Consider the following 13001-nt stretch of genomic DNA (forward strand, 5'->3'; position numbering starts at 1 on the left):
AATGTTAACTGCTGTTATTCAGTGTTCTAGATAACAAGTGGGATATAATAAGTCCTTTTTCTAGGTAAGATGATATGTTTATTTATAATAAATAAGGTTCCCGGGCACTCACCCTCCAGACCAGCCTCTGAAACAATATCCCATATACTTGGTTGCTTTGCACAAAGTAGATAACAGCACTGAACTGCGAGCTTAACTTCCACAGTGTTGGAAAGAAAGCCACAAACAATCATCTGATCTTGTATAAAATGCATCTAAACTCACATTAACCAGACTCCATTCCAGTCAAATGTGAAAGCCCCTGAGAGGTTTCTTAGCTCATAGTTGGTAGAACATTTATAAATGTTCAAATATTTTTCATATATGTCTATCTTACTAGAACCTCACAATAGTATTAGTTACAGCTGATGTTATTATGCTGATGAGACAAAGTTCAGAGTAATATGGTCAATAAATGCCCATTAACATTTAATTGGAAGAGGAAAAATTAAACCCAGGTTTTAATATTGAAACCCAAAGCTTTCCCACAATGTTACACTGGCCAGTCATTGTATGTGCTCCCTTCATTACGCAAAGTGTAATCTCCAAAATTAACCCTTATGATTTAGGTCCCAAAACAGCTCTCAGTTAAATTTAATCTCAAATTCTTCTCACCCAAAAATTGTTTATTACATCCTAGGATTGTGAAAGAGCTCAAAAAAAAATCTAGGTGTTTGGCATAGGAGAGGCTTCTACTCGGGGTGCAGGCCGAACTCCACTTTTGTGTTGTGCTAACAGACCAGAAAAAATAATGTGGCATTTAAGCAGAGCTCACAGTAATGGGTTATTCTGCATTGACTCAGGCAGAAAGTGGGGGAGGAGTGACAGAACTGTAGCTGGTCTCAAAAAGAATGTTTTTGTACAAACTGCCCCAATCCTTGAAAGATAATTAAAACCATTTTCCCAAAATGCTTACACAAGCTAGCTCCAGGAGAGGACATCCAAATATCAACTAATGTATGACTTACAGTTACTAATGTATGACTAAGGGTTACTATTTCCCTAGACTTCTCCTATATAAAAGCCCTTCTCATTTTCTGTTCTTTGGAGAAACTTGCAATTTTGCATATTGTTGCCCATCTGCAGTTGTAATATCCTTCAATAAATCTCTTTCATTTTAATTTTAACATAGGCTCCAGTACTACTTTTTGACATGTGCTCCACACATGTTGTCCACACACGCACTCCTCTGGGCCGTGTGCTTCCACTGCAACTGGACGCAGGGATTGTGCAAGATCCTCAGAAGCCTGTGGCCTGTGGGCACCCGAAGTCTCCCAATTTACCAAGCTAAGCCCCAAAAGAAAAGGGACAATTCCAAAGATGATCTGAGATAGTCTCCTTGTTTAACTTGGCTGACATAGAAATAGGTTTATTGCCAGAGGAACTGAAGCCTTTTCAGGGAATGTGGCCACTGCTGAGGAGCATGGAGCAACATTGTGAGCTGCTTCAGGCCAGGAAAGAAAACACCCATCCAACGGGAATCTCAGAAGGGGATCTCAGTGGAAACAGGGATGTCTCCAAACTCTGGAGAAGGGCGGAGAAGAGCAGGGTCAGATGCTCAGTCTGAGAGCTCGAGCAAGGGGGGCCACCTGCCCAGGGTCTCAGCCAGTGGAGTCCTCAGCTTGGAGGAAACTGCAGTTCCCCAGGAGTTGGACCACCAATTCCCAGGGCTGTGCAGTCATGAGCACCAGGACAAGAGGGACAGTGCACAGGTTCTCAGAGGTAAGATCACCTGCACAGGTGCTGGTTTACAGACCTGTCCTCAGGGGATGGGAGTCCATGTGGATTTGGATGTGCCAGATGACTGGTGAAACTATTGGCCTACCCACTTGCCCCAGGTTTAAGGAGTTGGTTTTGTTTTTGTTTTGTCTGTTTGCTAGCCCTAGAAATCGGAGAGTCATGTTTATAAATTTTGTGTTTCCACCAACTCTAACTAACTACCTTGGGGTAATTATAACAGACAACAGAAGACATTTGAAGTGGACCACTACCTCTACCTGAAAGACAGAGGGAGCTCATTTCTCTCTAGACAAAAGTCCCTTGTGTCTGGTGACAGGAATTCTTTGTGTCACCTTTGGGGAAGGACAGCTGGGTCCTTGACCCACCCTCAGGGCCAGACACACTCACTCCCCAGCCCTGGCCCCATCCATCAGTAAAAGCACATATTCCTCAAAACTCATCTCATGGGACCCCGGCAGGCTCAGGGGACAAACCTGAGCAGCTCCGCATCCACGATGTGAGGCAAGGGCTATTCTCACTCCCCTGTGAGGCCATCAGCAGTCACATTACCACCATTTCTAGTCTCTTCTGAATCACGGCCTTTTCCTTGTTCTTTCACTCTAAGTTTTCCAGGACTCACAGGATTATTAGAAGAAGGTAGTAGGTATGAGAGACACAGAACCCTGCGTTAGGGGCCTCTCAACCCAGTGTTCAGACACTCGGTGACCTCATGGCCTTTGTGATGACTCTTCCATCTGGATTCCATCCTCCTCAGACAAACATGGGTTTGGACTCCCATGGCTTCCAGACAAGAGCATGACTGATCACACAATGTGACAGAATTAAAATCTTATTATCTTTCTTGTCACACTGTGACAGGTTATTAAACCCTGAGACAATTACAGTGTCCAACTCAAAAATTAAGATGCCCAACTTGTGTCCTCAAATCTAGGACTTTAACAAAAACACAACGACACTCTATGACATGTAGCATTTCCCCAGCAGCTGTCAAGTGGGACATCGAGTTCTATCATCTCATAAGTGTGCGAGGTGCATGGCTATTATACCCACTTGACAAATGAAGGAACTGGCGCTCCAGAAATTTACTGTATTTTTTTACTCGGATAGCTTTCGAGTTACATGTTTTTTGCCAACCATGCAACTTCCCAGCTATTTTTATAAGCGAACCATTTTGCATGTCATATGTGTGCACCTTATTTGTGTATGTGCATTATTTGCAGAAAAATTCTGCTGTGACCTTGGATTTTCCAGCTGGTGAAGGGAATCAGTGAAGATTGTTTTTTTAAGTTGAAGTCCTGTTTGCTGAAATAAAGGACGCCACCCCAACGTGGCCTTCCTTCAGTCAGTGATTTCACTCAGGGGCACATTATATTGGGGTGTGCATCGTAACTACCAACTGAGCAGTTTCTTAGGGTAAACCTCAGCTGTCTCTCTGGTGGCCCCTTTACCCTTATATCTGCAGCTCCTTGTGGCTACAGCTCTTTCCTTGTGTGTCTGTGTCTACCTCGGTTTTCAGCTGTTCTCTGCGGGGCTGCCCAGATCCCGTTCTCTAAAGGGTCAGCTCTGTTCTCTGTGGGCTGTCAGGGGTGGCAGCTCTGTCCTCTGTGGGCTGTTCCTGTTCCTGCTGCCTGAGGCGGCAGCTTTGTCCTCTGGGGGCTGTTTCTGTTCCTGTTCCTGCTGTCTGAGGCAGCAGCTCTGTTCTCTGGGGGCTGTTCCTGTTCCTGCTGACTGAGGTGGCAGCTCTGTTCTCTGTGGGCTGTTCCTGTTCCTGTTCCTGCTGTCTGAGGCGGCAGCTCTGTTCTCTGTGGGCTGTTCCTGTTCCTGTTCCTGCTGTCTGAGGTGGCAGCTCTGTTCTCTGTGGGCTGTTCCTGTTCCTGTTCCTGCTGTCTGAGGCGGCAGCTCTGTTCTCTGGGGGCTGTTCCTGTTCCTGCTGACTGAGGTGGCAGCTCTGTCCTCTGTGGGCTATTCCTGTTCCTGCTGTCTGAGGCAGCAGCTCTGTTCTCTGGGGGCTGTTCCTGTTCCTGCTGACTGAGGTGGCAGCTCTGTTCTCTGTGGGCTGTTCCTGTTCCTGTTCCTGCTGTCTGAGGTGGCAGCTCTGTCCTCTGTGGGCTGTTCCTATTCCTGTTCCTGCTGTCTGAGGCGGCAGCTCTGTTCTCTGGGGGCTGTTCCCGTTCCTGCTGTCTGAGGTGGCAGCTCTGTCCTCTGTGGGCTGTTCTTCCCCCTCCTGCCCCTGGAGGTGTCACCTCTGTTCTCTGTGGGCTGTTCTGCCCTGTTCCTGCTGTCAGAGGTGGCAGCTCTCTGCACATCTCTGGTGAGGTGAGTGCTCAGTGTCCACAGCAAAGGGCAAGAGAGCCCGGCTTCACAAAAAAAAAAAAAAAAATCACAAACCAAGCTATCATCAGCCCACCAGGAGAAAGACTTGGCTGTTTCAGAGGAAGCATGCTCTGGTATGGTCAGATGCGAGACCCACAACAGCTCACCCACAGCCCAGTGCAGAGGAGCCAGGGGAACCTGTCCACTCAGCATGGGTCCCACACAGCCCAGGTGGCTCTCCTAGTGAAGGACGCCAAGTGCAGGTCACGGTCATCCACTCAGCATGGGTCCCACACAGCCCGGGCGGCTCTCCTAGTGAAGGATGCCAAGTGCAGTGGTCACGGTCATCCACTCAGCATGGGTCCCACACAGCCTGGGTGGCTCTCCTAGTGAAGGACGCCAAGTGCAGGTCACGGTCATCCACTCAGCATGGGTCCCACACAGCCCGGGTGGCTCTCCTAGTGAAGGACGCCAAGTGCAGGTCACGGTCATCCACTCAGCATGGGTCCCACACAGCCCGGGCGGCTCTCCTAGTGAAGGACGCCAAGTGCAGTGGTCACGGTCATCCACTCAGCATGGGTCCCACACAGCCCGGGCGGCTCTCCTAGTGAAGGACGCCAAGTGCAGTGGTCACGGTCATCCACTCAGCATGGGTCCCACACAGCCCGGGTGGCTCTCCTAGTGAAGGACGCCAAGTGCAGGTCATGGTCATGAGGAGGAATAGCTCGCTCCACCACCAACAGCTTCTGAGGGCAGGTCCACACCAGATGTAGCCAGACCTGGTCAGATGAGTCAGAGAGCAGGGCCAGCAAGAACATGTGTATGATTCCTTGTGTTTGCGAGTGTGTGGGTGTGTGTTGTGCACATGATTGTGTGTGTGTTGTTGTGTTTGTGTTTGCTGTGTGTGTGTGTCTTTGTGTTTGTGTGTGGGTGTGTCATTGTGTATGTGATTGTGTGTGTCCTTGTGTTTGTGTGTGTTGTGTGTGTCTCCTTGTGTTTGTGAGTGTGTAGGTATGTGTTGTGTATGTGATTGTGTGTGCCCTTCGGTTTGCGTTTGTTGTGTGTGTGTCCTTGTGTTTGTGAGTGTGTGGGTGTGTGTTGTCATATGTGTGATTGTGTCCTTGTATTTGTGTGTATGTTGTAATGTGTGTGATTATATGTGTCTTTGTGTTTGTGAGTGTGTTCGTGTGTGTTGTGTGTGTGATTGTGTGGGTGGGTGTTCTTGAAAGTGCTCGTATGTGTGATACTGGGAGTGTATGTTTGTAAAAGTGTGTGTCAGTGACTGTGAGTACATGTGTGTGAGTGGGTTTCGTGCTTGTGCGTGGGAGCAGGCATGTTGTACGAGAGTGTATGTGAGTAAGAAAGTGCTGTATGTTCTGGACGACTGGGAGTTGTGGTAGAAAAGCATAGAGGGAGCCTTTAGGCACTTCCCCAAGGGCTGTGACACTGGGATCTCTCCTGGTCCCTGCATGCGCGTCTTGCTGAAACTTCATGGTGCCCCAGGAGCCTGGAAAAATGATGGGAAACTCTTCTCTATGAGAGAGAAGACCCCTTGTACCTACAGTGGTATCATTGTTTATGCTCATCCTCACCTCAAGTGCCTCTCTGTTCTCGGTGTGGGTTTGCCTCCTCAGTGGGAAGAACGTCAGCTGGAAACAGTGGTGCAGATTGTTTTCTGTCTTACCTCATTCTCCTTCCATTCCCTTTTATAACGTGATTTTATCACATGCAATTTTAATCACTTCATGTTAATAACTTTCAAAGACAGATGATTTGGAAAAGTCTGCTAATTTCAGATTGTGCCTCAGTGTACCTGGTAAATCTGCCTCCATAGCAAAGTCAGCAGAAAAGCGCAGGCAGGTTTTGAACGAGCTCTATCCACTGTGCCCTGAAGATAGTACTGTATTTGGTCACTATGAGGTTGGGGAAGTTCTGACTGAGCTCAGTGTGGTGTTCATCTTCATGGGAAGGACATGGCTCCTCCATGGGGAAGGGCATCATCTCACAGGGCTGGCTTTGGGGGATGCTGTGGATGGGGAACACTAGCCCCAAAGCTGCCCCTCTTCTGAGTTGGGCTGAGGAAACAAAGGTGACAGCTCACACACCCCAAAAACGACTTCTTTCAATTCACAACTTCTCAGAACAGAGGGAGACATGCTCACTCAGGGAGAGGGCTGGAGTGAAACAATCACAGGGAGGAGACAGATAGCAGGACTTTCCACAGTGAGAACCACAAACAGGGAGCCAATGTCCGAGGCCTCCTCTCCAGACTGCATCCTGAAATGCTCAAGTTATAAAATATCTATACCTCATGTAGAGGTGTTTAATAATTTTTGAGAAAATATGCATTAGCCAGTGAGCACCACTCATACAGGAGCGCCACGCTCACACAGGAGCACCACACTCCACAGGAATACCAGTCTCGCACAGGAGCACCACACTCACACAGGAGCACCACTCTCACACAGGAATACCAGTCTCACACAGGAGCACTACTCTCACACAGGAGCATCACACTCACACAGGAGCACCACACTCACACAGGAGCACCACTCTCACACAGGAATACCAGTCTCACACAGGAGCACCACACTCACACAGGAGCACCACACTCACACAGGAGCACCACTCTCACACAGGAGCACTACACTCACACAGGAGCATCACACTCACACAGGAGCATCACTCTTACACAGGAGCAACATTCTCATATTGCTGCAGGCTTTTGAGTCCAAACCTGAGAGATGCTGGTGGCAGCCCCACAGAGTGGGGCAACCCTGTGACAGCGATGTTGAGATTAGGCCCCAGAAATGGGCTGAGAATGGTCCAACTTGGCCCCCAGGAACTTCACTGTCCCCTCTGCAACTTCACACAGTGACTGCTGCCATTCTTGCAGGGACATTTCCTCCATGGAGAAGTTGCTGAGGTGTAGGGTCAGGGTCTGTTCGCCCCCAGAGGTGGCAGCCCCACCCTATCATTGTGCATGAAAATGTCCATGATACCTGTGCCCCATCCAGTGGAGTCAGCGTACCTATGATGAAACATTGAAATGGCTGAGCAAATTGGGAGACTACTGCCCATGATGCATTTCTTCACGGGTTTTCATTTTTGTTTTTTTCTGGTTTAAAGATACAACTCAAAGGCAAAGAGAACATACCTAGTAATAAGATGAAAGGCATTTTAGTGTGGTTTCTAGCATTTTGGGAAGCCAAGATGCTTAAATTTCCAAGAAGAAAGAGATGTTATACCCTGAGGTATGAAGCCTCTTGCGCTGAGTTTTTCTTATGGACTTAATATAGAGACCTAGAAAGATTTTATAGACATTTTAATTGAAAAATGTAGGGGAGAGCTAAGTTTCAGATATTAAGACCTCTGTAAAATTATCTGTGTCACCCGTACAGGGTCCATCTGAGTCTTTCTGCACCAAAGCCTGAGGACATAGACTTGTTTTCCTCCAGCCTCAGAAAGGCACTCCAGCATTCTTTACTGTGTGGCATATGATACAAAGCATTGAGAGAGAAGGAAGACAGACAAAAACCAGATTCCACGTTGATAAGTAGAGTGTTTTTTTTTACCACTGTTGTTGTTAGCTGTCATTGAGTCAACCCCCAACTCATGGTAACCCCATGCAGAACAGAAAATGGTGCCCAGTCCTGCCCCAACCTCATGATCATTTCAAATCAGATCATTCCATTGGCATGCTTATGATTTTCATTGGTTGAATTTTGGACATAGATCGCTAGACCTTTCTTGCTAGTCTGCCTTAGTCTGGTAGCTCTCTTAAAACCTGTCCACCACGGGTGACCTGCTAGTATTTGAAATGCCAGTGATACAGCTTCCAGCATCACAGCAACATGCAAGCCACCGATGAAGGATGGGTGGTGGCTTTTATGATTAGGTGAAGTACATTCAGCTGATCAAAACTCCCGTGTTGCTTTACAATAACCAGGTTTATATCCAGTAAGAGATGTGAGAATGTAGACATTCTCCTTTAATGAAGCTGGAAATAGTGTCTCAGTTTAAGCTGGTTTTGATTTATTACTCACTGAAAATTTATTACTCTGATTCCTTAATACATGTTAAAAACAATCAATAAATGTTATCTATACAGGAAAAAAAATAACTCAGATTTCTAAAATGGTACACTCAGGGCTCATAGAATATGGATGAAGAGAAGGACTTTATGCAAAGCACTGATGAGGTTAGTTTCTGGAATGTATGAAAATTGTAAGGGTAAGGTCCAGGAAAGAAAATGAAACAGAAAAATCAAATTCAGATTTGTCATCTTGGACATTAAGCCAGGAGACATGCACATGGAAACCAAGCAACTTAATTACCAATCAATGAATAATAAATTAGGCTCCAAGGAAACAGAGATACATTTGCTTAGGTAGACCCACACATAAGAGTTTTTCTCATGTTGCCCTAATGTACCATGACCATTTCAGTTTCTGTTGCATTTACTGACTCCATATTAAGTTGGACAACTGGATGTTGATGCTCTGTGTTCTGAAACAGAAAGCTGAGAGCTGAATTTGTAGGCTGTGAAAGAAGACTGGATCTTTCGTACATTCAGAAAATCCACGGCCACAAGGGTACATTTGATGCCCCTAAAACATGCTTTCCTGTTGGTCATTTCTTAGCCCCCATGGTGAGATGGCTTAGTGCAAAGTGAAGAGAATGGAGAAGCCAGGGTATTTCTTCCTCCTTCCACCTTGGGTGGGGTCTCTGCTGGGATCACGTCTCCTCTATGTACTCAGACACTCCTGTGGTTACACTTGCCCTGAGTGACCCGACCCTGGGCTCTGGTCACCTTCTTCTGCCTTGAGCCTCCTGCCTAGGATGGTGGGAACTTTCTGCTGTGACAGATCACTGGGTCACCTCACCAGCTTCTAAGTAGATTGTCAAGATTTCTATCATCTTTGTAAACAACTCCTTGAGATAGATTCTATTTGTTTGAAATACTCAGAAAAATCTCTGTTTCACTTTGGCTCCTGACCAAAGTCCCAATGAGAAATATATGGTAGTGTCTTCTCTCTTTTTCCCTACCCCTATTTCATCTTCTCCTTTTTCTTCTCCTTGGCCTTCCTTGCCGTCTCCTCGTCTTCCTCTTCTTTCCCCTCCTTCTCCTTTTCCTCCATCTTCTTCATTTTCTTCTTCTTCTTTCTCTGTCTCTCTCCCTAAATAGTACCCAGGCATTATATTTAAATCAAAAACAGTGCTTGAATTTATTATGATTAATACAGACATTTAAGGTTTTCAGTGCAGCAAATATTCTAAAGAGATCGGGAATAGAAAAAGCAAGGGAATATAAAAAGTATTAGCAGCACCTTGGGCATGCATAAGAAAGACAGTAACATCAGTCCACCCACCTATTCACTGAACAATCATTTTTAGAACGCTCTTTTGGGGAGATCGGGTGGATGGGGAAATCACGCAACCAAAACAACCTGGTATCTGCCTCTGAGGAGCAAAGATTAACCACAGAGGAGAGAGTAAATAAATAATTTCTATAATTCCCATCCAGGTGCTCTACCCCAGTAACACCCACTGGGGAGGAGAAGGCAGTCAGCCAGCCAGCTAAATGCCCTCACAATCTCCTTCCACTAAAGGCCAAAATCCAAAAAACCAAACTCATTGCCAATGAGTCATTTCTGACTCATAGTGATTCTATAGGACAGAGTAGAAATGTTTCATAGGGTTTCCAAGGAGCAGCTGGCAGATTCGAACTGCCAGCTTAACCACTGCGCCACCAGGACTTCCCACTGAAGGCATAGGGATTTAAAAAATATTTATCTACTTCTCGTGTGTTTACCCTGACTGCAATTCATTTCTATGCATCTTCTGTTGGACTTTTTCTAACCAGTTTGATGCTCAAGTGGCCAACCCTGCAAGCCCTATGTTCTCACAGCTGTGAAGGGATGATGAGTCCACATTTTTGTACTAATTTGCAATTATCATGAAGGAAAGAAATGTTACACTGCCAAAAGACCAGAACACCCCTAAGGCAAGACCTCCTTTCAAATTCGCTGCATCCTGTTTTAATTCATTGTGTTTTTCCAGTTCATTGAATATTTCCCATGGCAGAAATAAATTTACATTTGATATTTCATAGACTTATCTGTATACCACCCAAACACCCTACCTCATTTCACTTAGAGTTGACTGCAGCCTAAGCCATAACACACACCTTTCATGAAAGCCCAAGGCATGCAGCAAGCCTCAGAGAATCGCAGCTGGTGAGTGCTGCTGTGTGAATCTCCTCAACATCTGGGAGACCCTGAAAGCAAACAAATCCTGAGACCCGCAGCTCTGAGCACAGTTTAAAGAAGGGAATGTAGAAACAATTTTAGAATCAACCATGATTTCTCTGCCTTCTCTTTGCATTTAACCTGCTGTGAAGGATGTACTCAGGTTTTTAAAAGCAGATTAATTTTCAGAGCTTCAAAGAGCAGCATCTGAGAGAGTCTGGGAAACTGCTTGTCAGACCCTGTTAACTCTTAAGACAGTGCTTCGAATAAGCCCAAAGAAACGCATAAAACGAGAGCCCTTCTGGGACTGTGCCATCTGAGCAAAGCTGATATGTTCTTATAGGAACAAAAGCTAAAGAGGTGAAAGAAGCAACCCAGAGAACAGCTCTGCCACACAACGAGAGCCCTCTAGGAGAAAATATGAGAGGAAGAGGGTGGTCTGGAACACGGGAAAGGATCTGGCAACCTCATTATAGTGTCCATTTCCAATAGGAGATGGCCATCCATAGAAGACACTAGCAGAGAACCTCAGTCTACATCACAGATTTAAAGGAGTCCCTGGGGGTGCAAACGGTTGATGGCTGCTAACCAAAAGATTGGAGATTCAAGTCCACCCAGAAGTACTTCAGATGAAAGGCCTGGCAATCTATTTCCAAAAAATCAGCCATCGAAAACCCTATGGGGCATAGCGCTACTCTTACACTCGTGGGGTCACTGTAAGTCAGAGCTGACTTCATGGCAATTCATATGTATAGGTTGTGGAAGGGTGAGGTAACTCATTTTCGTTTGCTTCAAAGTACAAAACAGGTTCAACTTTGATGGAGTAAAAATTCATTTAAATATGTGCACTTTTAAAAATATTCCAAATTCATGCTTTTTCGATGGAGGTTAGACTAGATGGTACCAAAGGCTGCCTGTCTCTGAGATTTATGATCCTTATGACTCTACCCAACTACGATTATTTTGGGGGGATTATAAAATACCTCCCCCACATGTTTGTCAGTTTATCATACTGTGGGGGCTTGTGTGTTGCTGTGATGCTGGAAGCTATGCCACCGGTATTCAGATACCAGCAAGGTCACCCACGGAGGACAGGTTTCAGATGAGCTTCCAGACTAAGACAGACTAGGAAGGACCAGGCAGTCTACTTCTGAAAAGCATTAGCCAGTGAAAACCTTATGAATAGCAGCGGAACATTGTCTGGTATAGTGCTGGAAGATGAGCCCCCCCAGGTTGGAAGGCACTCAAAAGATGACTGGGGAAGAGCTGCCTCCTCAAATTAGAGTCAACCTTAGTGATGTGGATGGAGTCAAGCTTTCGGGACCTTCATTTGCTGATGTGGCAGGACTCAAAATGAGAAGAAACAGCTGCAGACATCCATTAATAATAAGAACCTGGAATGTACGATGTATGAATCTAGGAAAATTGGAAATCCTCAAAAATGAAATGAAATGCATAAATATCGACATTCTAGGAATTAGTGAGCTGAAATGGACTGGTATTGGCCATTTTGAATTAGACAGTCATATAGTCTACTATGCTGGGAATGACAACTCGAAGAGGAATGGTGTTGCATTCATTGTCAAAAAGAACGTTTCAAGATCTATCCTGAAGTACATTGCTCTCAGTGATATCCATACACCTACAAGGAAGACCAGTTAATACAACTATTATTCAACTTTATGCACCAACCACTAAGACCAAAGATGAAGAAATAGAAGACTTTGATCAGCTGCTGCGGTCTAAAATTCATCGAACGTGTATATAATCAAGATGCATTGATAATTACTGGTGATTGGAATGTGAAAGTTGGAAACAAAGAAGAAGGATCAGTCGTTGGAAAATATGGCCTTGGTGATAGAAACAATGCCAGAGATCGAATGATAGAATTTTGCGAGACCAACAACTTCTTCATTGCAAATGGCTTCTTTCACCAACATAAATGGTTACTATACACATGGACCTCGCCAGATGGAACACACAGGAATCAAATTGACTACATCTGTGGAAAGAGATGATGGAAGAGCTCAATATCATCAGTCAGAACAAGGCCAGGGGCTGACCGTGGAACAGACCATCAATTGCTCATATGCAAGTTCAAGCTGAAACTGGAAAAAATCAGAGCAAGTCCAAGAGAGCCAAAATATGACCTTGAGTATATCCCACCTGAATTTAGAGACCATCTGAAGAACAGATTTGATGCATTGAACACTAGTGACCGAAGACCAGACGAGTTGTGGAATGACATCAAGGACATCATCCATGAAGAAAGTAAGAGGTCACTGAAAAGACAGGAAAGAAAGAAAAGACCAAGATGGATGTCAGAGGAGACTCTGAAACTTGCTCTCAAGTGTCGAGCAGCTAAAGCAAAAGGAAGAATTGATGAAGTAAAAGAACTGAAGATTTCAAAGGGCCTCTCGAGAAGACAAAGTATTAAAATGACATGTGCAAAGAGCTGGAGATGGAAAACCAAAAGGGAAGAACATGCTCGGCGTTTCTCAAGCTGAAAGAACTGAAGAAAAAATTCAAGCCTCAAGTTGCAATAGTGAAGGATTCCATGGGGAAAATATTAAACGACCCAGGAAGCATCAAAAGAAGATGCAAGGAATACACAGAGTCATTGCACCAAAAAGAATTAGTCGATATTCAGCCATTTCA

Source organism: Elephas maximus, chromosome 2 (genome assembly GCF_024166365.1).
Source record: "Elephas maximus indicus isolate mEleMax1 chromosome 2, mEleMax1 primary haplotype, whole genome shotgun sequence".
Taxonomy (NCBI): Eukaryota; Metazoa; Chordata; class Mammalia; order Proboscidea; family Elephantidae; genus Elephas; species Elephas maximus.